Below are 25,714 nucleotides of genomic sequence, written 5' to 3' on the forward strand. Positions count from 1 at the left end.
TCACAGCCTGTCCGTGAGGCACTGATCCTTTGCAGGGGTGTTCTGGTCAGTCCTAGTGGACCTGGGGGGTGGGGGAGTGGGGGACCCCCGTGGGGCCTCACCTGTGCCCAGTGGGAGAGCCTGTGCACACCGGTCCAGAAGGCTCAGGGCTTGGTGGGCTGGCACTGTCTCCCGGGCATTGAGTAGGGCAGGGCAGGTGAGCGGTCATGGACCCTTCAGACAGCCCCTGGCCTGCTCCAGGCTTGTTTCCATCTCTGCATTATGAGATGGACTCTGGGCTAACAGAGTCCCTTGCTTCCCCAACCTGTCTGCTTCCAGCCTTGTCAACTGTTTTGGCTTCCGGGGCAAAATGGGGAAAATGGTTACAGATGGGGAAACCAAAGCCCCAAGAGGGAACGGCCCAGGACCCTGCACCCACGTCCCCTACGCTGCCAGGCTTTGGTTTTCCTCCCACCTCCCTCGACTCCTGATGTTGGGGGCCCCAGGCTTGGTCCGTGGTCCTTGTGCATCTATCTCTTCTCCCTGGGTGAGTCCATCTAGGCTCATGGCATGAGATGCAACCTGTGTGCTGGTAACTCCCCAACTTTATCTCCAGCCAGTCCTCTCCCTACACTCCAGACACTTATACCCAGCTATGCACAAGATACCTGCGCCGGGTGTCTAAGAAACATTTCAAACATATCATGACCTAAACTGTACTTTTGATTTTCCTCCCAACACTCCCCGTAAAATGGCTCATCTCCTAGTCCTCGTTGTCTTAGAAATAGACACAACCACTCCCCCTTTTGCTCAGCGCCTACACCCTGGAGCCATCCTGGATTGGTCACTTTCTTCCTTCCCCACATCCAACCCACCAGCAACTCAGGTTGGAGGTTCTACCTCCATCTCCACCACATTGGTCCAAGCCACCAACCTCCCTCACCTGGGTTACTGCAATGGCCTCCTACCCAGGCCCCAGCGTCAGCCTTGCTCCCTTACATTAAAAAAAAACAAACATCTGTTAAATGTAAATCAGACTTCCTGGTAATGGGAGACTTTAATTCAGATCACACCTTGCCACAGAGAACTAGAAAAGCCCAGCAAATAGAAAACATGCGCTTAAAGGCAAAGGAGGCAGAGAAATACAGGGCTGGAGGCAAGGCCAGGATTCTCCTTAAGGCGACAGCCAATCCTGAAGAGGAGGCTGAGAGAGCAGTGATTCTTTTCTTTCCTTTCCTTTCCTCTCTTTTTTTTTTCTTTCTTTCTTTCCTTGTTTTTTTTTTTTTTTTTTTTTTTTTAATTTTTCTGAGACAGTGTTGCCATTACTTTTAATGGCAAAAACCACAATTACTTTTGTACCAATCTAATATATTGCTCAGGCTGGTCTCAAATTCCTGGCCTGAAGCAATCCTCCTGCCTCAGTCTCCCGAGTAGCTGGGACTGTAGGCGTGAGCCACCACACCTGGTCTAGAGCAGTGCTGTTGACCTATTCACGTGGCTAAGGGAGGGGATGCCATAATGCACCACACGTGGGGTGCAGGTTTCTTACTCTAGGAGTGACAGTCAACCAGAAATAGAGCAGCCCTCAGGAGCACTGGATCCAGCTTCAGATCATCTCAGCCACTCAAACTGCATAAAGGACATCCCAGAATTTCAGACTCCTACGTCTCAAATTATTTTATTTTTATTTATTTATTTGAGACAGCATTTCACTCTGTTGTCCAGGCTGGAGTGCAGTGGCACGATCAAGGCTCACTGCAGCCTCCATCTCCTGAGCTCAAGTGATCCTCCCATCTCAGCGTCCCAAACAGCTGGGACTACAGGCACACATCACCACACCCAGCTAATTTTTAATTTTTTGGGGATTTCACTGTGTTGCCCACGCTGATCTTAAACTCCTAAGCTCAAGCAATCTGCCTAACTCAGCCTCCCAAATTGATAGGATCACAGGCATGTGCTTGGCCTCCAAATTATTTTTTTCAACTATTTCTAATAATTTTTTTTTTTTTTTTTGAGACAGAGTCTAGCTCTGTTGCCCAGGCTGCAGTGCAGAGCCACAATCTCGGCTCACTGCAACCTCCACCTCCTGAGTTTAAGCAATTCTCCTGTCTCAGTCTCCCGAGTAGCTAGAAGTACAAGCGCCCGCCACCATGCCCAGCTAATTTCTGTAGTTTTAGTAGAGAATGGGGGTTTCACTGTGTTGGCCAGGCTGGTCTCGACCTCCTGACTTCGTGATCTGCCCGCCTCAGCCTCCCAAAGTGCTGGGATTACAAGCGTGAGTCACTGCACCCAGCCTCTAACAATTTTTATACACTTGCCAGGGCTAAATTAAAAACAATCAAGCAAACAAGAAAATAAAGACAGCAGGAACGAAGCTCAAGAGAAAGCACAGCCAACTTTTAAAAAGGCCCATAGGATCTCCAGATTATGAAACTATCAGACCATGTACTTTAAAATACGTACTTTATATCTATATTCAAGGATATAAAGAAACAAAAATTTCATCAGAAAACTGGCAAGTATAAAAAAATGGAGGCTGGGAGTGGTGGTTCAGGCCACCCACTTTGGGAGGCGGAGGCGGGAGAATCCCAGCACTTTGGGAGGCAGAGGCGGGAGAATCCCAGCACTTTGGGAGGCAGAGGAGGGGAGAATCACATGAGGCCAGTAGTTCAAGACCAGCCTGGCCAACATGGCGAAACACCATCTCTACTAACAATACGAAAATGAGCTAGGCATGGTGGTAATCCCAGTTACTCAGGGGGCTGAGGCACGAGAATTGCTTGAACCTGGGAGGCAGAGGCTATAGTGAGCTGAGATCACACCACTGCACTCCAGCCTGGGCAGCAGATACTCAGTCTCAAAAACAAGCAAACAAACAAACAAACAAACAAACAAAAAACACAAATGGAATTAGGAACTCAATTTAAACAGTAGACTAGACGCAAACAAACAAACAAAAAAAATAATGAACTAGGAGATAGGTTTTTTTGTTTTTGTTTTTTGAGACAGAGTGTCACTCTGTCACCCAGGCTGGAGTGCAAAGGCATGATCTCTGCTTAAACTGCAACCTCTGCTTCCCGGGTTCAAGCAATTCTCCCGCCTCAGTCTCTCAAGTAGCTGGGATTACAGGTGCACACCACCACGCCCGGCTAATTGGGAGATAGTTTGATGCAAAATATACAAATTGAAGTACAGAGAGAAAAGCAGAACATACAGGAGATGAATTAAGAGACATGGGGGATACTTTAACAAGGCATAAGTCATGTGAAATTGGAGTCTCATAAGGAGAGAAGAGAGAGGATGGGGAAGACGTAATACTTGAAGTGATAAAGCTGAGAATATTCTAAAATGGACAAAAAAGAATCTATTCATGGAATGAAAAGCCACCTAAATGCATCAGTGTAAAACTGCTCAAAGCAAAGACAAAACTTTTAAAGGTAACCAGGAGGAAAAAAAGATACTGCCTTCAGGCCGGGGTAGGGGGGGGGTGGGTCACGCCTGTAATCGCAGCATTTGGTAGGCTGAGGCGGGTGGATCACCTAAAATACGGAGTTCAAGACCAGCCTGGCCAATACGGCAAAAATCCATCTCTACTAAAAATAAAAAAATTAGCTGGGTGTGGTAGTGGACACCTGTAATCCCAATTCCAGCTACTTGGGAGGCTGAGGCAGAAGAATCGCTCGAACCAAGGAGGCGAAGGTTTCAGTGAGCTGAGATCGCACCACTATACTCAAAACTGGGTGACAGAGTGAGATTCTGTCTCAAAAAAAAAAAATTACAAAAATTAGCCAGGCATGGTGGCTCATGCCTGTAATCCCAGTTACTCGGGAGGCTGAGACAAAGAATCATTTGCACCTGGGAGGCAGAGGTTGCGGTGAGCTGAGATCGTGCCACTGCACTCCAGCCTGGGCAACAGAGCGAGACTCGGTCTCAAAAAAAAAAGTGAAAGTGAAATATACATATATATGGGTGTGTATATATACATATATAGAGAGAATATATGTGTATATACATATATATATAGAATATATGTGTATATACATATATATATAGAATATATATGTATATTTTGCCCATGACATAGCCCTCAGAAGATCCTTGGCCATGTGCTTAAAGATATTTTTTTCCCAAAGATGTTTTTATAAATAAAAATAAAAGGTAACAGAAGAGATAAACGTGTGGGTAAATCTAAATGAATGTTATTGGTATAAAATTATAGTAATATAGAAAATGATATCTTGTGGGGCTTAAAATAAATAAAACATACTGAAATATGTATGGGTAAAGTTACGTATCTGGGATTGCACTGAAATAATATAGGGTAAAGGGAAGCAGGAAAGAGTATACATGAAATTAGCTTGGCCATAAGATTGTTGTTGAAATTGAATGGATACATGGGGCTTCATTATACAATTGTCTTTACCTTTACAAACCTCTACACTCTCAACATAAATAAGAATAAAAACACAAAACACACACAGATACATCTATGCACGTGTGTGCGCGCACACACGCACATATTTAAAATACACAAAAATATTAGCATGTAAGTCATTGGGGGTAAATTTAGTTCCTGTTCCAAGGTTCTTGTACTGACTAGGAGGAGGATAGAAGTACTAACTCATAGGCTGGGCTCAGTGGCTCACGTCTGTAATCCCAACACTTTAGGATGCTGAGGCTGGCGGATCTCTTAAGGTCAGGAGTTCAAGACCAGCCTGGCTACCATGGTGAAACACTGTCTCTACTAGAAAAGAACAAAAATTAGCCAAGCATGGTGTTGCACACCTGTGGTCCCAGCTACTCAGGAGACTGAGGCAGGAGAATTGCTTGAACCCAAGAGACAAATGTTGCAGTGAGCCGAGATTGCTCCACTGTTCCAGCCTGGGCAGCAGAGCAAGACTCCCCAACGTCTCAAGGAAGAAAAGAAAAGAAAAGAAAAAAAAAAGTAGTACTAACTCATGTTAAGACTTTGGTAAGTGAGGGATACATGTTGTAAGCTCTAAAATAATCTGCTGTCATCTTTTAAAATAACTACAAGACTACACAGTTAGGAAACTAATAGAGAAGGAGGAAATTGAATAATAAAAATAATAAATGCAAAACAAGATGTGAGACGAGATAAGAAGAAACAGAATAGGCAGGGAAAACAAATCGGTGGTGGCTTTCAACTCAAATAAATCATTAGTTACATTTAAAAGGACAATCAACAAAAATTAAAGTACTTGGAAATAAAGTTAAACCCAACTAATGCCTTTTATATAAGGATACAGAAAGGTGGAAAATAATGAAAAATATACCATGCATGCACTAACCAAGAAAGCCGTATAACTTTTTTTCTTTGAGATAGAGCCTCACCCTGTCTCCCAGGCTGGAGTACAGTGACGTGATCTTGGCTCACAGCAATCTCTCCCTTCTAGGCTCAAGCGATTCTCCCACCTCAGCCTCCCAAGTAGCTGGGACTACAAGTGTGTCAATGTCAAATTATATTAGCCACAGCCGACTAGTTTTTGTATTTTTTGTAGAGGTAGGGTCTCACCATGTTGCCCAGGCTGACCTTGAATCCTGGGCTTCAGCGATCCACCCACCTCATCCTCCCAAAGTGCTAAAATTACAGGCGTGAGCCACCATGCTCAGCATAACTATTTTTAATGAAGTAGACTTGAAGAAGAAAAGTATTATTAGAGATAAGAGACACATTACAGAAAATAAAGTTACTAGGAGCTGGCGCGGTAGCTCATGCCTATAATTCCGGCACTTTGGGAGGCCAAAGCGGGCAGATCATCTGAGGTCGGGAGTTCGAGACCAGCCTGACCAACATAGAGAAGCCCCGTCTCTACTAAAAATACAAAATTAGTCAGGCGTGGTGGTGCATGCCTGTAATCCCAACTACTTGGGAGGCTGAGGGAGGAGAATCACTTGAACCCAGGAGGTGGAGGTTGCAGTGAGCCGAGATTGTGCCATCGCACTCCAGCCTGGGTAACAAGAGCAAAACTCCCTGTCAAAAAAAAAAAAAAAAAAAAGAAGAAAGAAAGAAAAAAGAAGTTACTAGCCAGTTTCAGTATTACTTAACATCCAGAAAACTCGATGTAAAAGTTTTTTAGAGAAGGCCAGGCGTGGTGGCTCACACCTGTAATTCCAGCACTTTGGGAGGCTGAGGCGGGTGGATAACGAGGTCAGGAGATTGAGACCATCCTGGCTAACACAGTGAAACCCTGTCTCTATTAAAAATATAAAAAATTAGCCAGGCGTGATGGCGGGTGCCTGTAGTTCCAGCTACTTGGGAAGCTGAGGCAGGAGAATGGCATGAACCCAGGAGGCAGAGCTTGCAGTGAGCCAAGATCGTGCCACTGCACTCTAGCCTGGGTGACACAGCAAAACTCCATCTCCACCTGTGTCCCCCCCCCGCCAAAAAAAAGTATTTCAGAGAAACTAAACCAATAGGTCATACATAGAGATTTATTTAGGAATTGGCTCACATGACTGTGGGGACTAGCAAGTTTAAAATCTGTAGGTTATGCCCACAGGCTATAAATTAAGGTAAGAGTTGATCTCGAGGCCGGGCGCGGTGGCTCAAGCCTATAATCCCAGCACTTTGGGAGGCCGAGACGGGCGGATCACAAGGTCAGGAGATCGAGACCATCCTGGCTAACACGTGAAACCCCGTCTCTACTAAAAAACACACACACAAAAAAAAACTAGCCGGGCGAGGTGGCGGGCGCCTGTAGTCCCAGCTGTGCGGGAGGCTGAGGCAAGAGAATGGCATAAACCCAGGAGGCAGAGCTTGCAGTGAGCTGAGATCCGGCCACTGCACTCCAGCCCGGGCGACAGAGCAAGACTCCGTCTCAAAAAACAAAAAAAAAAAACAAAAAAAAAACAAATTGTTGATCTCAAAGTCTGGAACCTAAAACCTGTAGAGCAGTCAGCAGGCCAGAAACTCAGGCAGGATTTACGTGTTATAGTCTTGAAGCAGAATTCCTGCTTTTCTGGGAAACCTCAGTTTTTGTTCTTAAGGCCTTCAACTGATTGGAGGTGGCCCACCCATATTATGGTGAGTATTCTGTTTTACCTAAAGTCAACTGCCTGTCAATGTTAATCACATCTATGAAATAACCTCCCAGCAAGATACTGACAAGTATTTGACCAAACAATGGGGCATCATAGCTTAGCCAAGTTGACAAATACATTAACCATCAGGAGCGAATAGAATATCCAAAAACCAAAGTACTAGCTGTAGTATATCCTATGTAGCTATTATAATTATAGAAGAATTATAGAATGAAGATACTAAGATGACCATTAGAACAGAAATATAAACTTTTTTTTTTTTTGAGACCAAGTCTTGCTCTGTCACCCAGGCTGGTGGCATAATCTTGACTCACTGCAACCTTTGCCTTCTGGGTTCAAGCAATTCTCCTGCCTCAGCCTCCTGAGTAGCTGGGATTACAGGCACCTGTTACCATGCCCAGCTCATTTTTGTATTTTTAGTAGAGACGGGGTTTCACCGTATTGCCCAGGCTGGTCTGGATCTCCTGACCTCAAGTGATCTGCCTGCTTCAGTCTTGCAAAGTGCTGGGATTACAGGTATGAGCCACCACGCCCAACCAAAAATCACCTTTTTTACAAGGATCGAGAGTCATTATGCTGGAGATGACAGGCCTCACTGTCACCATGCTCCTTTTGTATGTCTACTAAGCACGATGCTGGGTCCACACTCACATAAGCCTTAGGAACTCAACCCCAGAGTCTCTGGCTGTAGCAGAATCCCAAGAATAAAACCTGGTGCTGAATCAAAGAGTAGGAGACGGGGCCGGGTGCTGTGGCTCACTCCTGTAATCCCAGCACTTTGGGAGGCTGAGGTGGGCGAATCACGAGGTCAAGAGTTCGAGACCATCCTGGCCAACATGGTGAAACCCCATCTCTGCTAAAAAATACAAAAATTAGCTGGGCGTGGTGGCTGGCACCTGTAGTCCCAGCTACTCAGGAGGCTGAGGCAGGAGAATTATTTGAACCCAGGAGGCGGAGGTTGCAGTGAGCCAAGATCACACCACTGCACTCCAGCCTGGTGACAGAGCAAGACACCGTCTCAAAAGGAGACTGGACTCTGGGAGGGCCTGCTGACACACAGGAGAGATGGAGGCAGGAGCGTGGGCTTCTGGTGGCCCCAGCAGACCCTGCGGCAGCATGGCCAGGGGCCCCTGCAGGGAGGGATCTCGGCCAGGATGACGCTGCAGCAGGCCTCTTCCTGAGGCCCCCAGCCAGCCCGGCCAGGGTCCCAGCGTCCAGTGATCCCTGTTCCGCAGCAGCAGCTGGGGCCAGCCCCAGGCTCTCTTCCACTCCCGGCTTCTGAAAACAGGAAGTGGAGAGAATTGTTTGATAAAACACTGCGGCAAACCACATCCTCTCTCTTCACCAAGGGAGTTTGAGGGAGTGCCGGTGGAGGGAGCATTAGAGCAGAGACCCCCTAGCCAACCACTGACCCTCACGCACACAGCAGGACATGCTATGCTATGGAGACCCCCACAGTCACTTGGGGAGATCCAGTAGGTCCAGACTCCATTCAGAGATCTGTCGCAGCAGGTCCCCACTCCCAAAGGCCACGTGCCCACGGGTGGTCTCTGGTGCCTGAGACCCCAGTCTCATTTGCATCTGTGCAACTTTGAGTTTAAGTGGGTGCCACATCTCTGTATGTCCTCTTGAGCAGAGCCTGGGGTGGCAGCTGGCATCAATCCCTTGAATCCCCTGGGAGCCACCCGGGAGACCAAGAGTCCCCAGCTCCCACTTGTCCCTGAGCTGCCATTCTCAGCCCTGTGGGAGGAGACAAAAAGCCCTGAAGAGAAACCAAAGGATCAGGTCAGGAGGGGCTGGGGGGTGGCATGAGCAATCGGGGCAGGGAAGGATGGACAGATGGGGGAATGGAGGGAGGAAGGAATGAATGAAAGGTGAATGAATGAACAAAGAGAGAGAACGGCCACGCCTCCCTTGCTTTAGTTTACAAAGCACTGGGATCCTCCCAACAGCCTGCAAGACAGAGCTTCTGGGAAGCAGACCAGGTGGCTGGCAGGGAGGGGAGGCTTGCCCCAGCTTTTGTGGGCCCAATGGCAGGCAGGGGGCAGGAAGGGGCGTCCTGTATGTGTCCTCTCTGCAGTGGCAGCAGCGGAGGCCTCCCTTGGGCTGGGTTTCCTGGAAGAGGGTCAGGAAACACCTGCCGTGGCCCCTCTCCACCACACCCTCATCCCGGACACCAAGTATCAGTCGCTCAGCTCACCAGACCCAGGCCCTGACTCAGGGAGAGAGGATGTGAGGGGTGGGGCACCAGGCTCCCCAGGACAGAGAGACCCAAGATGTGGTCATGGGCTGGGAATTGGGGCAGACTGGCTGTGGCAGCATTGTGTGTACCCCAGCAGGCCAGTACCCACACAGGGATACTGGATACCCCTTATGACCCTGGGAGAAGACCCCAGCCTTGGAGAATTGGCCTTACTGAAGGGGCCTGCATCGGCCAGCAAGGTCAGGCGGGGCCAAGCCGGTTCCCACCCGGGATATGCAAATGAACCTCCTGAATCCTGGAGCCAGGTGTGGACTCACACACCACCACTGTCCCCAAGTCCCCATCTGCCCCACGGGCACACCCTGCCACCTGTTCTGTGCAAAGGCCCTGAGGCTGCCTCCTTGAGCCCAAGCCCTGCAGGCACTGAAGCCCACACACACAGTTCCTGCTCCCTGGGCCAGCGCACGTGCGTGCACACACACACACACTCACACACACACACACTCTCCTTCTCCAGGAGAGGCTGGCTGCCAAAGGTCACCCAGCTCCCTCCCACCTCTCACTCACCATCCAATATCCAAGCAGACCTTCGAGTCGGCAGCAACAGCAGCGTGCGCAAAGGCCTGGGGGCCACAGCAGGCCTAGTGTCGAGAGAGGACCACAGCCAGCACAATGACAGCCAGTGCCAGCCCCAGCCCCAGGAGGACCAGGCTGATCAAGGCCCTGCAGTCCCAGGACATGGCTCTGTGGCCCAAGAGGAGAGGGGAGGCTGGTGGGCAGACAGAGGGACAGATGGGTGGGCAGATGAATGGACAAGAAGACACACAGATAGACTCACAGGTAATTGGACAGATGGACAAACAGGTGGGGACCGAAGACAGACACGAAGATGGATCAACAGACAGGCCAAATAGCTAGATAAAGAGAACAGTAAGAGAAGGATGGTCGGACAGACAATGGGACAGAGATGGCCTTAAAAATGAGGGCACAGGCCGGGCGCGGTGGCTCAAGCCTGTAATCCCAGCACTTTGGGAGGCCGAGACGGGCGGATCACGAGGTCAGGAGATCGAGAGACGATCCCGGCTAACACGGTGAAACCCCGTCTCTACTAAAAAATACAAAAAAAAAATAGCCGGGCGAGGTGGCGGGCGCCTGTAGTCCCAGCTACTCGGGAGGCTGAGGCAGGAGAATGGCGTGAACCCGGGAGGCGGAGCTTGCAGTGAGCTGAGATCCGGCCACTGCACTCCAGCCTGGGTGACACAGCAAGACTCCGTCTCAAAAAAAAAAAAAAAAAAAAAAAAAAAAAATGAGGGCACAGACAGACAGTTCTGAACAGTGGGCTGCCAGATGGACAGATGGGTGAATGGACAGACGGCTGGCAGCTGTGACGTGCTGCTGTCCTCCCTAAGTGCACACTATGGAGCGGCCAAACTCACGCCTCAACTTCTAGTTTTCAGCTCCTGCTTGTTCCTGGCAGGAGGCCAGGCAGCAAAGCGTCTGAGGGGAGTTTTCCTTCCCTAGAGGAGCCAGCTGCTGTGTTAACTCCCTCACTGCTGGCAGGTACCAAGGCCCCACCTGCCACTCACCAGAGGCCAGGGTCACACTGTCCCAATGTGCAGGAGAACTTGGCGCCTGCTGCACTGCGGTTGCAGGTGGGGGCAGGGCTCCCAGGAATCTCCACACCATTCCCCGGGATCTCGGCAGCTCTGGGAAAGCAGAGCTGGGGCTGCTCAACTATCTCCCCTGGATCCAGCAAGGCTGCCACCTCCCAGAGTGGAGCCGCACTCCCCAGCTCCCATCTCTATCCCCTAACCCTCTTTGCATGGCCCAGCACAGGCAGCATCGAGGTGGCGCTAAACAGAGACAGAGGGAGGGGGACCCAAGGTGGTGTCACTTAGGACTTGGATTCAAGTCCCTACACTTCTGCAGCCTGGCCTGGGTCCCATAACCCCCCAGGGTGACCAAGGGCTTCCCAGTCTGCACAGAGGACAGCGGGACTTGACAGCATCAAACGCTGGTGATTACAAGACGTCCATGTGGGGAATGCAGACAGACCATGCCTCTAGCCCTTGGCACCTGGGACCATCCATCCCTGGGACTTGCTGTCCTGGAAATGCAGTGTGGGCCTCCAGGGAGGGAGGCTGTGCCGCCTAGGTGCCACGCCCAGCCTGCAGCTCTTCCCCACCCTGGCTGCGGGTCTGCTTCCCTGAATCCAAATCTGCTATTACTGTGCTGGCAGCGCAGCCTCTCTGGGGACACTGGCCTGGCCCTGTTCTCCCCAGGCCTCAGGGTGTCTAACTGGGAGGCAGCAAGGGGAGTGAGGACCCACTGAGGGGCTCTGTTGACCAGGCTCAGCAGGGGTGCAGGTGATGTGGGTTGGAATCCTTCCCACATGGCTCCTCCAGTCCTCCACACTTCCTTCCCAGCTGAGCACTGCCTGCTCCAGATGTCTACACCTGGAGTCTGGGACGCCCAACTGGGCAGCAGAGAAACTGAGGCACAGAGACAGACTGTGTCCTTACAGGCCACACAGCCTGCCAGGTCCCAATGTCCCAGCCAGAGCCTCTAGTCAGCCTGGGCCTGAGTGCTTGTTTACAGGCAAGCTGTTCCCACGGCTGCCTCTCGCGGTGGGGGCCTGTGGACACCTCTTCCCGCCCCTACCCGACTCCCAAGCCTCAGTGACTTTGCTCAACCAGGAACTGAAATGCATTCCTGGGTTCAGGCCAGCCCACTCACTCATCCGCTGCAGTCCTGGAAGCCCAGAGGCCAGGGCAGCAGGAACAGTGGAGACAGCAGCGGAGGGGACGTCCCCCCTCCTCTGCCCACCACCCTGGTCAGGCAGAAGCCAGGGTGCAGGGACCGCCTGAGCAAAGGCCCAGGGAAAAGAATGGGTGTCATTCCGGTCCTCGCCCAGGGCACAGCCAGGGAGGTCCCTGAATGTCCTTCCTCAGGAAATGATGGGGGAAGGGGCGAAGAGAATGGAGAGGATTTAAGTCCCCCACCCCCCAAGGTAGTCCTGGGCTGAGCCCCACGGGACTTGTAGAACCAGGGTGTACCCCACCAGCGTGTCAGGTCCAGGAAGCCTTGTGGCCAGCTCCCACTTCTCTTGCTGCTGTGCAACCCAGAGCAAGGCCTGCCCCTCCAGCCTCAGTCTTCTCCCCTGCAAACGGGGCCACGGCCTTTCCTTTCAGGCCAAAATAAGGATGGAGGCCGGGTGCAGTGGCTCATCCCTGTAATCCTAGCACTTTGGAGGCCGAGCTGGGAGGACTGCTTGAAGTCTGGAGTTTAAGTCCAGCCTGGTCAACGTAGTGAGACCCCATCTCTATTTGTTTAAGTAAAATTTAAAAATAAATAAAATAAGGATTGAGGAGTGATGTGTACACCAGTTGAGCCCACCTCCATCTCACCCCTGGGGAGCCCCAGGGACACAGCCCTCCAGGGCTTAGACCCGGTGGTACTCAACTCCGCAGGCACAAAACCCAGTATGTCTGTGGGCCCTTTGGTATTACCAGGTTTTCGGGGCTTCTAAAGGAGAGCCCCGACCTGGCTTCACCTGGCTCCTGGCCCCAGTGCCCCTGGTGATACCCAGGTGCTGGGCTGTGATCACAGCCTCCCACCAGCCCACCTCCACCAGCCTTTCCCAGAACCCTGCCCCAGGTGTTGGAACTGTGCCCGGAGGAGGGAGCAGACCCCGAGGGAGGCCGGGAGGGGCTGCCGATGGTGAAGGCTGCTGTGTCTAGCTGTTCCCTTCCAGACCCACTCCCTCTGGGCTGCGTCCCTGGCTGGTCCAAGCCCTGATCCCTGGGATATGAAGACCTCCTCCAATTTGCTGTTCCCTGAGAACCAGACCTCCCTCTGGAGAGGATCACAAGCTTGGGTTTCACTCTGGGCTTGCTCTTGGAAACCCCCAGGAGCTTGGCTCTGACCAAGATGTTTTGCTCCAGCCTCTTGCTCAATCCCCACTCCTCAGACCTCAGCTTCACGAACTCCTGTGTCTTTGGCAGGGTGAGCCGGACACTGGCCCGTCTGAGAAGGCGCCTGGTTCCTGGCATCAGCTGGCCACTCTCTGCCTAAGAAAGGGCCAGGGTCACTGCATCCCCTGGTGGCTGGTCCTAGGTATTGTCACCGCCCAGCCCCATTAAGGGAGGGCCTGGCCCCAAGTCCCAGGATGGGTTCAGGGCTGGGAGGGGCAGGGCTTGGGGTGGACCTGCCCTTGGCCCCCAGCCACGGGCCTGGCTCTGCCCATGCTGAAGATACTGAGGCCAGTTCCAGCGACCACAGTGTCAAGATCTCCGAATCCCACTTCTCCATTCCTCCACAGCCAGATGGCTCCATTTCACACACAATACACTGAGGCCCAGAGAGTAGGGAGCCAGGCCAGGGAGGCCACCTTGAGCCTGGCACAGCAGCCTCATTTATCATGCTGCTCTGCCACTCACAGGGGAAGCACGACCCCAAAGTCCCCTTCCCGGTCCTGGTGAGTATCTTGTGCCTGGATTGCTGGCCAGCCTTCTCTGCCCTGAGCACTCAGTAGCCAGCAGGCTCCCCGCCTTTCCTGGAGTCCGAGGCAGCTGCCCAGCCACCAGCCGTGCGACGGCTTGCACCACAGCGATGAAGGTGGACATGACCTGGGTGTGATGGTGCCGGGTCTCCAGGGCTGCAGTCACTGCCTGGGGGTGGGAGGAGACAGGAAGCCTGAGCAGGGCTCCAGATGCCACCTGAACCATGCCTGTGTGGTTACAGGCCTCAGTCCAGGTGATGCCATTTCAGGCCAGGTCATCAGGAAGAGCAGGTTGGGGCCTGCTGGGTCTCATTGGAGCAGGTGGCTTGGCCCTCACGGCACAGGGGCTCCAAATGGCCCAGACAGCAGAGAGAGGACACCAACCATTGTACACCCTGTGGCGACCCAGGCCTCCAGCCCAGGAAGACCTGGGGCTCCACACAGTGACTCAGTTTCCCGAGCCCCCGGCCCACCCGGTCAATGTTTCTCTCCACTGTCGTGATGTTGGGTAGAGCTGGTCGTGCAGCCGGGGCTCCTCCACAGCTCACTTCACGTCACAGCACGGGCCCACTGAGCAGTGCACTGGGCATGTACAGCACCACGTCTCCCAGGCTGATGTTCAGGGGGTGCTCAATCAGCTCAGCCAGTAGTTGTTCACGTCCTCGGCTGTCACAATGCCCCCTGCAACGGGACAGCAGCTCGAATGGGCGCTGGGATGGGGCTGCACCAGTGGTGTTGGGGGCAGGCATGGCTGTACCACGGTGGTGGGGAAAAGCCTGTACCTACCGGGGAGGACAGAGTACACTACTGGAGGGTGGGACTGTGCCCTGGGAGGAGGCCACAGGCAACCTCACTCCCTCCTGAGCTCCTGTCTCCCTGACACTGCCCACCACCCCACAGCTTCCTGGCTTCCTTCTCTCCTCTGTGGCCAGAGAGTGCTCTCCTTTTTCTGTTTTAGAGATAGGATCTTGCTCTGTCACCCAGGCTGGAGTGCAGTGGCTTAATCACAGCCTTGAACTCCTGGGCTCAAGTGATCCTCCAGCAGATCCTCCCCAGTAACTGAGGCTAAAGGTGGCACCACCACGCCCAGCAAATTTTAATTTTTTTGTAGGGTCTTGCTATATTTCTTTTCAGTATACTTTGAATTTTTTATGTTTTCTGGTTCCCCAGCCCCACCCCCACTATATTTATGTAGAGTCTCAATATGTTTTTTGTAGTCTCACTATGTTGCCCAGGCTTATCTTGGACTCCTGGCCTCAACTTCTACCTCAGCCTCCCAAAGTGCTGGGATTAAAGGCGTAAGACACCAAGCTTGGCCTCAGAGGGCTTATTCTTTTCCTTTTTTTTTTTTTTTTTTTGAGATGGACTCTTCCTCTGTCGCCCAGTCTGGAGTGTAGTCAGTGGTACGATCTCAGCTCACTCAAGCCTCCTGGGTTCAAGTGATTCTTCTGCCTCAGCCTCCTGAGTAGCTGGGATTACAGGCACAAGCCACCATGCTCAGCTAATTTTATGTTTTTAGTAGAGATGGGGTTTCACCATGTTGCCCATGCCAGTCTTGAACTCCTGACCTCAGGTGATCCACCCGTCTTGGCCTCCCAAAGGGCTGGAATTACAACAGATGTGAGTCATGGTGCTCAGCTCAGAGGGCATTTTCTTTTCTTTTCTTTCTTTTTCTTTTCTGAGTCAGAGTCTCACTCTCTCGCCCAGGCTGGAGTGCAATGGCGTGATTTTGACTCACTATAACCTCCGCCTCTCGGGTTCAAGCGATTATCCTGCCTCAGCCTCCTGAGTAGCTGGGATTACGGGCACGTGCCACCACACCTGGCTAAATTTTTTTTTGTATTTTTAGTAGAGGCATGGTTTCACCATGTTGGTCAGGCTGGTCTTAAACTTCTGACCTCGTGATCTGCCCACCTCGGCCTCCCAAAGTAATCAGAAGGCCTTTTCTAAGTGGAGAATTCCTGCCGGTGTCCCAGCCGTTTGGCCTCTTCTCCTCACGATGAATGGATAGAGGGAGGGGGGGAGGTTCTTAATTCTCCAGGAGTCAGCTCCAGACAGACAGGGTATTGGCTAATTTCCAGCCTCAGTGGTAAAGGTCGACATGCTAATCACCCTCCTCCATGAAACAGTGACAAAAATTACCTGAAGAAAGCCACAGCCAAGCTCCAGGCCCCTGCCCCACAAAGCCCCTTCCCCATGCCTCTCTCAAGGTGACCCTCATCCCTTGTAACCCTCCTGGTGAATCAAAGCCCCCTCTCCCTGGGCCTTAGCCCAGCTGCTCCTCTGCTAGGAATCCCTTCCTCTCTCTGCCTAACAAAGTTATCTGCAGCCCAGCCAGTCCTCCTCCAAGTCCTCCTGCATCTTCAGGCTGTATTCTAGTGCTTCCCTAGCCCTGGCTCTTGCCTACACCTGCATTTACCCTACCAGGGACTTGCTCTCCTGGACTGCAAGGCCTCTTTTGGTTTTGACATAAGCAGGAGCTGTGAACCCACATGGCCGGCCACTGACACTCCTCCACGAGGAACTTCCTGCAGGCTCAGGCAGGACAGGAAGACCCCAGGGCTCTGGGCCACAGCTCAGGGTTTCTACTGCAGGGTTCCTCACCCCTGAGGTTATCCACTCACCAGTTGCCTGGATGTCCTTCACAATCTGGGCCGTGAGGCTGCCATTGTAGAAGGCCTGGGCACCCTCGATGGCCAGCGTCTCGTAGGTGTCAGCCAGCCGCGGCAGGGTCAGTCTCTCCCCCTCCCGAAGCACCTTTCCATCCCGGCAGAACACCTCACTGGGGCAGAGGGGGCTCACGTGAGGAAGCAGGTGGGATGGACTCAGCTAGACCACCCCCCACACCTGCCCACACAGGAGAACGGAGCAAAGCAGGGGCAGCACCTGTCACAGGTGGGTGGCCCCGTCACTCAGCGCTCGTCCTCCCATTGTCCCTTTCGGGAGCCTCCTAGTGTCCCTTGCCACTCAGGACACACGGCCAGCCACAGTGGCCACTGGGACCCCACCTCAGAATGTGTCCCCACACGTGGTGGGAAGGGTCTGCATCTCCTCAGCCCATTATCAGTGCGGGGTCCTGAAGGCAGAGGGCCGCTCCACTGCTGCTAGGGGACTGCAGGGTCCTTGAGCTGTGTCTGCACTGCCTGTGTCAGGGGGCCGCACCCACAGACATACCACAAGACAGGCTGCTGCTCGATGACGGTCCGCTTGTTTTCCAGGGCTGCTGCCAAGCCCTTGCCCACGGGGAAGCCCTGGCGGGCCAGCTGGATGCTGGGCTGGAAGAGGCGAGCCCAGGGCAGCCGTCCATGCCGCTGGTGAACCAGTTCATAGCCTCAGATCTCCCCGGGCACTGCCACTGACAGCCCCCCTGGGGAGAGAGAGCTACAGTTAGTGGCCCTGAGTGGGGGACACGGGAATCTGTCACAGGCAGCATCCCAGGCACATTCCCTGACTCGTTTTACAGATGGGGCAGAGGCTTAGAAGGAAAGTTTTGTTTTTTTTCTGTTTTGAGATGGGGTCTTGCCATCTTGCCCAGCCTGATCTTGAACTCCTGGACTCAAGTAATCCTCCCACCTCAGCCTCTGGAGGAGCTGAGATTATAGGCATGAACCACCACACCCGGCAGAATGGGATTTTTATTTTTATTTATTTTTTTAAATTTTAATTGTTTTTTTAGGAGGGGACTTTTAAGGTCATATCTGGGCTCGGCAGGCAGGAGTGTACATGGACCAGGGATGTCTGAGGAGGGCACAGGAGGGGAAGCAGTAGCATGCAACTGGGTTTCGCTGTCCCAGGATGAGGTTTCTGTCTGTGCAGGTGCCTGCGTGTCTAAAATCCTGTGCCAGGCCAGACCCCTCCCATCTCGCTGACCACAAGGCCTTATCCTGTAACACTCGTGGGCTCCACCAGAATGTGCCAAAGCAAGAGCAGGTCCTTCCCTGACCCAGGTCAAGCACAGACCACCCTCAAGACCCAGTCAGCCCTAAGAAAGGGCTCTCTTCCTCTTTTCAACTGCCCCAGAGGCAAGACCTGAGCCTTAACCTCCGTCCTATTCCCTCTCCTAACCTCAGTTTCTCTGTCCAACTGTAACAGTGTTTTCTTTTGAGACAAGGTCTCACTCTGTTGCCCCAGCTGGAGTGGAGTGGTGCAATCACGGCTCACTGCAGCCTTGGCTTTCCAGGCTCAAGTGATCCTCCCACCTCAGCCTCAGAAGTACCTGAGACTACAGACATACCCCACCACACGCAGCTAATTTATTTTTCTTTTGAGATGGAGTTTCACTCCTGTTGCCCAGGCTGGAGTGCAGTGGTGCGATCTCGGCTCACACCAACCTCCACCTCCCAGGTTCAAGCGATTCTCCTGCCACAGTCTCCCAAGTAGCTGGGATTACAGGCACGCACCACCATGCCCCGCTAATTTTTGTATTTTTAGGAGAAACAGGGTTTCACCATGTTGGAAAGGCTGGTCTCAAACTCCTGACCTCGTGATCTGCCTTGCCTCCACCTCCCAAAGTGCTGGGATTACGGGCGTGAGCCACTGTGCCCAGCCTAGATTTTTAATTTTTTTGTAGGGACAGAGATTTCACTATATTGCTAGGGCTGCTCTCAAACTCCTGGCCTCAAGCAATCCTCCTACCTCAGTCTCCCAAAGTGCTAGGACTACAGGTGCACCCAGCCTATAAGGGCTTTTGCCTTCCAGTTCTGACTTTCAAGGAGGTCATTGGAAACAGACCCTGTTTCCCCTAAAGACAGCAGGGAAACCTGCTTCCCCTCTGAGCCCCACTGTCCATATGTACACTAGACACTGACCCTTTGCCCAGAAAGATACAACTATGGCCTCTGCCTCCAAGTATTCTCCTGCTCTCGCCAGAGATGACAGGGGCCATTTGGCCACTCCCAGGCTTGGTGACTGCAGCTCTAGAACTGCCTCTCCCACCCTGAAGCCTGGCACAAGTTTTCTTTTTTTTTTTTTTTTTTTTTGAGACGGAGTCTCGCTCTGTCGCCCAGGCTGGAGTGCAGTGGCGGGATCTCAGCTCACTGCAAGCTCCGCCTCCCGGGTTTACACCATTCTCCTGCCTCAGCCTCCCGAGTAGCTGGGACTACAGGTGCCCGCCACCTCGCCCGGCTATTTTTTTTTGTATTTTTTAGTAGAGACGGGGTTTCACCATGTTAGCCAGGATGGTCTCGATCTCCTGACCTTGCGATCCGCCCGTCTCGGCCTCCCAAAGTGCTGGGATTACAGGCTTGAGCCACCGTGCCCGGCTGGCACAAGTTTTCAAGAGCCAGTGGTTTCAATTCCTAGAGGCTGCACATACATCCCAGAAGGTCTGACACCCAGCACACAACTCCTTCTACCTTACAGTTAGACAGAAGAAGTTCTAATCTTCGATAGCTTAGCAATGGTATGTTGTATATTTCAAAGTAACTGGAAGAGAGGACTGTGATGCTAACACCCAGAAATAAATACTCAAGGTTATGGAGACCCCAAATACCCTGCCTTCATCATTATACACTCTATGCATGTAACAAGCACTCACATGTACCCATAAATATAGAAAATATCATGTATCAATATCAGAAAAAAAACTCACCTCAGGCCAATCAGGCTCTCATGCCACCACACTTGCCAAGCTCTCCGGCAACCCCCACACTGCCAGACCTAGTGCCCTCTCTCAGCTTTACTGGGCTCATCACTTTCCTCAAGAGCCACCCCTGCATCCTAGCACCTGGCTCCACCCGAGTGTCCCCCGCCTGCCATCCTAGCTCCTGCTCTGCCCTCTGTCTTTGCTCTCTCTCCTGGTGGTCTGCCTGACATCTGAGCTTCAGCCTCCATTTAAGCACTGACAACTCCCAAATTGACCTGCTGGCCTGGACTGCTCCTCAAATCGCCAGACCTGAGTATCTACCTGCCTGCTCGAAGAAAGCATCTCAAACTTAAACGTGCCCAAAACCGAGCTCCTGAGTGTCCACTCAGACCTGCTTCCTGAGAGCCCTGCCTGTCTCCGTTAGGGTCACCCCATCCTTCCACGTACAGACAAAGGATCTGGGGTCCTCGGGGACTCCCTATACCAGCATCACACCCAACCCATCCTCAAATCCGCAGGCTCCACTTCGAAGTGTATCTGTCCAGCGTCAGCCACTTCCCACCACCCTCTCCATGAATTATTGCAGTGACCTCCGGACAGGTCCCCACAGGCTCCCTGTCCCTTACACAGCAACCCAAGGGGTCCACAGGTCAGATGCATCCCCCTCCACTCACACACTCCACAGGCCCCCACTTCCTTGAGACAAGAGGCAGAGGCTTCACCATGACCTAAGAGATCCCACACAACCTCGGGTCACTTGCTGCAGCCTCCCCAGCTCCCCACAGGGCTCTGTCCCTGCCCATCACACCTGGATCACTTGGTCTTCCCCCAGACACCACAAAGCTCCCCTGACCCCACCCCTGCCTCTGAGTCTTTGCTCAGATATCCCCTTCCCTGACTAGGTCACCCTCCATAGAGTACTAGATATTGAGGCCCTCCAGGTCTGCTTTTCCAAAGCCTGTAGCACACCTGCACCTGCCTAGTTTCTCCTCCGACCTGGAACGTCACAGATTTCATTTGCCATCTTTGTATTTCACCCCAGCTTCAGGAACACCTGATTCTTTAAGAGATGCTCAATACATTCTAGTTAAAGAAATGATTCCAAGCGTCCACAAGGTACCAAGTCTATGATTCCCGCATTCTCTTACCCTGAGCAATTTCTTTTTTTTTTTTTTGGAGACGGAGTCTCGCTCTGTCGCCCAGGCTGGAGTGCAGTGGCCGGATCTCGGCTCACTACAAGCTCCGCCTCCCGGGTTTACACCATTCTCCTGTCTCAGCCTCCCGAGTAGCTGGGACTACAGGCACCCGCCACCTCACCCAGCTAGTTTTTTTGTATTTTTTTAGTAGAGACAGGGTTTCACTGTGTTAGCCAGGATGGTCTCGATCTCCTGACCTCGTGATCCGCCCGTCTCAGCCTCCCAAAGTGCTGGGATTACAGGCTTGAGCCACCGCGCCCGGCCACCCTGAGCAATTTCATGTCTACAGATGCTGAGTTTCTCAATAAATATTAAAAAAATTAAAGAGTCAGTATGTTGCGGAGGACTCCAAAAGGCACCACCCAGGATCCCCACCTGAGGTCTAACACTTGCTATGGTGAGTGTTCCCTGCCCCTCCAACCTCCAACTTTCTTTTTTTTTTTGGAGATGGAGTTCTACTCTTGTTGCCCAGGCTGGAGTGCAGTGGCACGATCTCAGCTCACTGCAACCTCTGCCTCCTGGGTTCAAGTGATTTTCCTGCCTCAGCCTCCCATATAGCTGGGATTACAGGTGCACACCATCACGCCTGGCGAATTTTTGTATTTTTAGTAGAAACAGGGTTTCACTATGTTTGCCAGGCTGATCATGAACTCCTGATGTCAGGTGATCCACCCACCTCAGCCTCCCAAAGTGGTGGGATGACAGGTGTGAGCCACTGCACCCGACCTTTGTTGTTGTTGTTGTTGTTGAGATAGGGTCTCACTTTGTTGTCCAAGGTAGAGTACAGTGGTACAATCATGGCCACATCACCATGCCTGGCTAATTTTTTTTTTTTTCATTTTTTGTAGAGACGGAGTCTTGCTATGTTGCCCAGGCTAGTCTCAAATTCCTGGGCTCATGCGATCCTCCTGACTTGGCCTCCTAACATGCTAGTATTACAGGTGTGAGCTATTGAGCCCCACTCATCCTCCAACTTTTACCCCACAATCTATTCTGCCTCCTTTGAGCAGTATCCCTGGATAGACAGCGGCTTCCCCTCAGGTACCTGGGGAATTTGGGGGCCTCCTCTCCACTGAAGACCAGACTGGAAAAGAGAGACTCCACCTCACACTCTAGAGCGCCATCCCCACAAATGAACAAATGAGTGAATGGGATGCCTGTTGAAAAGGCAGGAAACAGATAGCCTGGGTTCAATTTTAGCTTTACCAACCCCCCAGCTGTGTGACCTCAGCTGATTTGCATGACCTCTCTGAGCCTCAGCATCCCCACCCTGTAAAATGGGAATCCACACAGCATCCCCTATCGCAAAGGAGCAGGGAGGGGTGTGAGGGGCTCGTGGGTGAAAAGCACAGAGCAGAGCCTGGGCCCCAGTGAGCCCTGGTCCGTGAGGGCTGCTAGCATAATAATTATTCTCTCCGTGTGCTGCACAGGGTGGCCCCGGAGGCCTCAGCAGAAATAACAGAAGCTCCCGGCCCTTTACCCTGGTGATGATGGTCCTGACCACTCACTGTGGGAAGATGCTATGGGGCCAGGAAGGGATGGGGGTGCTAGAACTGCCCCTGGACCCTGATGGGGCCAGGCTCCTATGGGCAAGACCCTTCCCGGTGGCTCAGCTGACTCTGCACCCATGCCCCAAGCCTGCAGGATGGCTTACCCTTCTGGGACTGCCCCGAGCTGTTGAACATGCCGGCAAAGGCCAGCCTGGGGGCCACCTCACAGGCGTTGATGACCTCAGCTTTTCCTAGGAGAAGCAAGTAGGCAGACTGACCCACCCAAACCCTTCATGCCCTGTGAGCCCAGGGGCCACTCAACTGTGCCTCGGCCCAACCCACACCCCCTGCCCCTCTCCCTCGCCTCTCCTGAGGCACTCACATGTGGTGCTGTTGTAGATGGTGAGGAACGGGCCACCCCCGATGCCCATGCTGTGGGTGTTCATGAGCCCCACATACAACAGGGCTGCAATGGCTGCATCCACCGCAGAGCCACCATCCCGCAGTGCGTCCCTGCCATGTGGCACATAAAAGGGTGAGAACCCACAGGCTTCCATCCTGGCCCACCTGCTCAAAGGAGGATGGAAGAGAAGTCCATTCGAGTTTTGGAGTTTTTGTTTTTCTCTTTTTCTTTTTTTCTGAGACAGAGTCTCACTCTGTCACCCAGGCGGGAGTGCAGTGGTGTGATCTCAGATCACTGCAGGCTCAACCTCCTGGGCTCAACTGACTCTCCCACCTCAGCCTCCCAAGTAGCTGGGACTAGGGGCCCATGCCACCACCCCCGGCTAATTTTTGTTTGTTTGTTTGTTTGTTTTGCTGTTTGTAGAGATGGGATTTCACCATGTTGCCCAGGCTGGTTGAGAACTCCTGGGCTCAAGTGATCTGCCCACCCTGGCCTCCCAAAGTGCTGGTACTACAGGTGTGAGCCACTGCATCTGGCCTTTGTTTTATGAGACAGGGTCTCACTTTGTCACCCAGGATGAAGCACAGTGGCACGGTCACGGCTCAATGCAGCCTTGACCTCCTGGGCTCAAGCAATCCTCCCACTTTAGCCTCCTGAGTAGCTGGGACTACAGGTTTGAACCACCACGACTGGCAATTTTCTGTCTTTCTTGTAGAGACAGGGTCTCCCTATGTTGCCCAGGCTGGTCTCAAACTCATGGGCTCAAGTAATACTCCCGCCTCAACCTCCTGAAGTGCTCGGATTATAGTTTTCTCTTTTCCCTTTCTTTCTTTCTTGTTTTTCCTAGACAGAGTTTCACTCAGTTGCCCAGGCTGGAGTGCAAGTGGCGTGATCTCAGCTCACTGCAACCTCGGCCTGCTGGGTTCCAGTGATTCTCCTGCCTCAAACTCCCAAGTAGCTGGGATTACAGGTGCATTCCACCACGCACGGCTAATTTTTTGTATTTTCAGTAGAGATGGGGTTTTACCATGTTGGCCAGGCTGGTCTCAAACTCCTGATCTCGGGTGATCCACCTGCCTCAGCCTCTCAAAGTGCTGGGATTACAGGTGTGAGCCACTGTGTCCTGCCAGTTCCCTCTTTATCAAGCAAACAAACGTATGTAACATTTCTAATTGGGACACAAAGGGAAATTGCTATATTTTATTCATAATTTTTTTCTTTTTTTTTTTTCTGGCTGGGGATGGTGGCTTGCACCAGTAATCTCAGCATTTTGGGAGGCCAAGATGGAGGATTACTTGAGGCCAGGAGTTCAAGACCAGCCTGGGCAATACAGTGAGACCTCATCTCTACAAAACAGTCTTTTTATTATTCAGGTGTGGGCTATGATCACTCCTCTACACTCCAGCCTGGGCAATAGGATAAGACTCCACCTTTAAAAAGAGAAATAAGCCAGGCACGGTGGCTCACACCTGTAATCCCAACACTTTGGGAGGCCGAGGTGGGTATATCACCTGAGGTCAGGAGTTTGAGATCAGCCTGGCCAACATGGTGAAACCCCATCTCTACTAAAAACACAAAAATTAGGCTGAGCGCAGTGGCTCATGACTGTAATTCCAGCACTTTGGGAGGCAGAGGTGGACGGATCATGAGGTCAGGAGTTCGAGACCAGCCTGGCCAAAATAGTAAAATGCCATCCCTACTAAAAATACAAAAATTAGCTGGGTATGGTGACACATGCCTGTAGTCCCAGCTACTCAGGAGGCTCAGGCAGGAGAATGGCTTGAACCTGGAAGGTGGAGGTTGCAGTGATCTGAGATCGCACCACTGCATTCCAGCCTGGGTGACACAGTGAGACTCTGTCTTGGGAAAAAAAAATTAGCTGGGCATGGTGGTTTATGCCTGTAATCCCAGCTACTCGGGAGGCTGAGGTATAAGAATTGCTTGAACCCGGGAGATGGAGGTTGCAGTGAGCTGAGATCACGCCACTGCACTCCACCCTGGGAGAGTAAGACTCCATCTCACAATAAATACATAAATAACTAAAAATAAAAAGACAAATACGTAAAAATAACAACCAAATAACAAAACAGTGGAGTTTATCCAAAGACATAGAGACTTTTAGAACTGGGAAAAAGGGCCCTATTGGGCTCTAGGAGACCCACACCCTGCTCTCGGGGTCACCGTCCCCTACCCAGAGGCTACTGAGAGAGTCCAAGCAAAGAACAGTTAGCTCTATGCACATGGGACACCCCGTGCCCAGGCAACCTGCTTACATGTGGGGAAACTGAGTCTCAGAGGGGCAAAGGTATTGCCCAGTTTCCAGGGCCCATGCCCCTATGCCCTGCCCTGCTCACCTCCCAATCTCCCAACAGTGCTTGGCATCTGCAGCCACGGCAGCCCTGGTGTACACATGGTTGTCAGGTTCCTTGGAGGCCGAGGGCAGCCAGACACAGAGGCCAACAATGACCAGCACCAGGACAACGGCCAGCAGACCCAGCACCACTAACTTCTTCATGGCTCTGCTGCATCCACGGGGCAAGGAGCAGGGTCAGGACCAGCCTCAGACACTCCCTGGCCTCTCTCCAACAGGGAACAGTCTGAAGTCAGGCCTCAGAAACACAGGCCCAGTGTCTCCTTCCCGCCTCCCAGAATGTGTGCATGCTGTCCAGCGCCGGGGATGTGCACCTCCGAGGAGGAGCAGAGGAAGGGAAGGAACAGAAGCTGCCAGAGAACCCATAAGCTTACCTAGTCCCAGAGGGGACAAGAGGCCAGCCAGGGGGTGCCCAGCAATCCTGGGGGCAGTGGAAGGTGTCTACATAGGGTGCAGGACAGGCAGGCCTCTCACAGAGGTCCAGCCTGGCCAGGAGGATGGGGAGGCTGACATCACAGGAGCAAGGAAGCGCACGGTGACTCTGCACGGTTAACTCAGCCTGTCACCAGGTGACTAAAGTTCACACAGTCCTGGGAGGGCCCCGCGTGGGAGGTGTTGTGAGCCGGGGAATGGGGTTTCCACCTCCCAGGCTCAGTTTCCTCCAAATGGCACTGTCTGCCCACGAGCCCCTCCAGTGAGCCCCAGGCTGGGTCCCCTTCTGCCTCTCCCTGTTCCTGTTCAGAACATCTGAACTCACAGCCAGTGTCCGGGAGATGCCTCTGGAGATGGTGGAGCAGTGGTGTCCCTGGCACCAGACCGGAACGCAGCCTAAGGGGCCTCACCACACCCTGCTGTGAATGCCAAAGGTGTGTTCTGGGAACATGGCCTCGGGCCCTGAGTACAGACTGGTTCTGCTGCCCAT

At 52.5% G+C, this 25,714-nt stretch overlaps 1 pseudogene across 1 annotated transcript; it reads right to left on the minus strand.

Annotated features, from left to right (window-relative positions):
• LOC126964053 (glutathione hydrolase 1 proenzyme-like) lies at positions 1–25,714 on the minus strand (annotated as a pseudogene). Its single transcript, XR_007729306.1, has 13 exons — positions 25,635–25,714; positions 24,776–24,943; positions 22,401–22,531; positions 22,183–22,269; positions 16,923–17,115; positions 16,373–16,530; positions 14,312–14,429; positions 13,687–13,917; positions 11,433–11,545; positions 10,834–10,953; positions 9,835–9,888; positions 8,150–8,322; positions 1–101 (listed from the first exon to the last, which is right to left on the minus strand). The product of XR_007729306.1 is annotated as a glutathione hydrolase 1 proenzyme-like (transcript).

This window comes from Macaca thibetana, chromosome 10 (assembly GCF_024542745.1).
Source record: "Macaca thibetana thibetana isolate TM-01 chromosome 10, ASM2454274v1, whole genome shotgun sequence".
NCBI classification, from domain to species: domain Eukaryota; kingdom Metazoa; phylum Chordata; class Mammalia; order Primates; family Cercopithecidae; genus Macaca; species Macaca thibetana.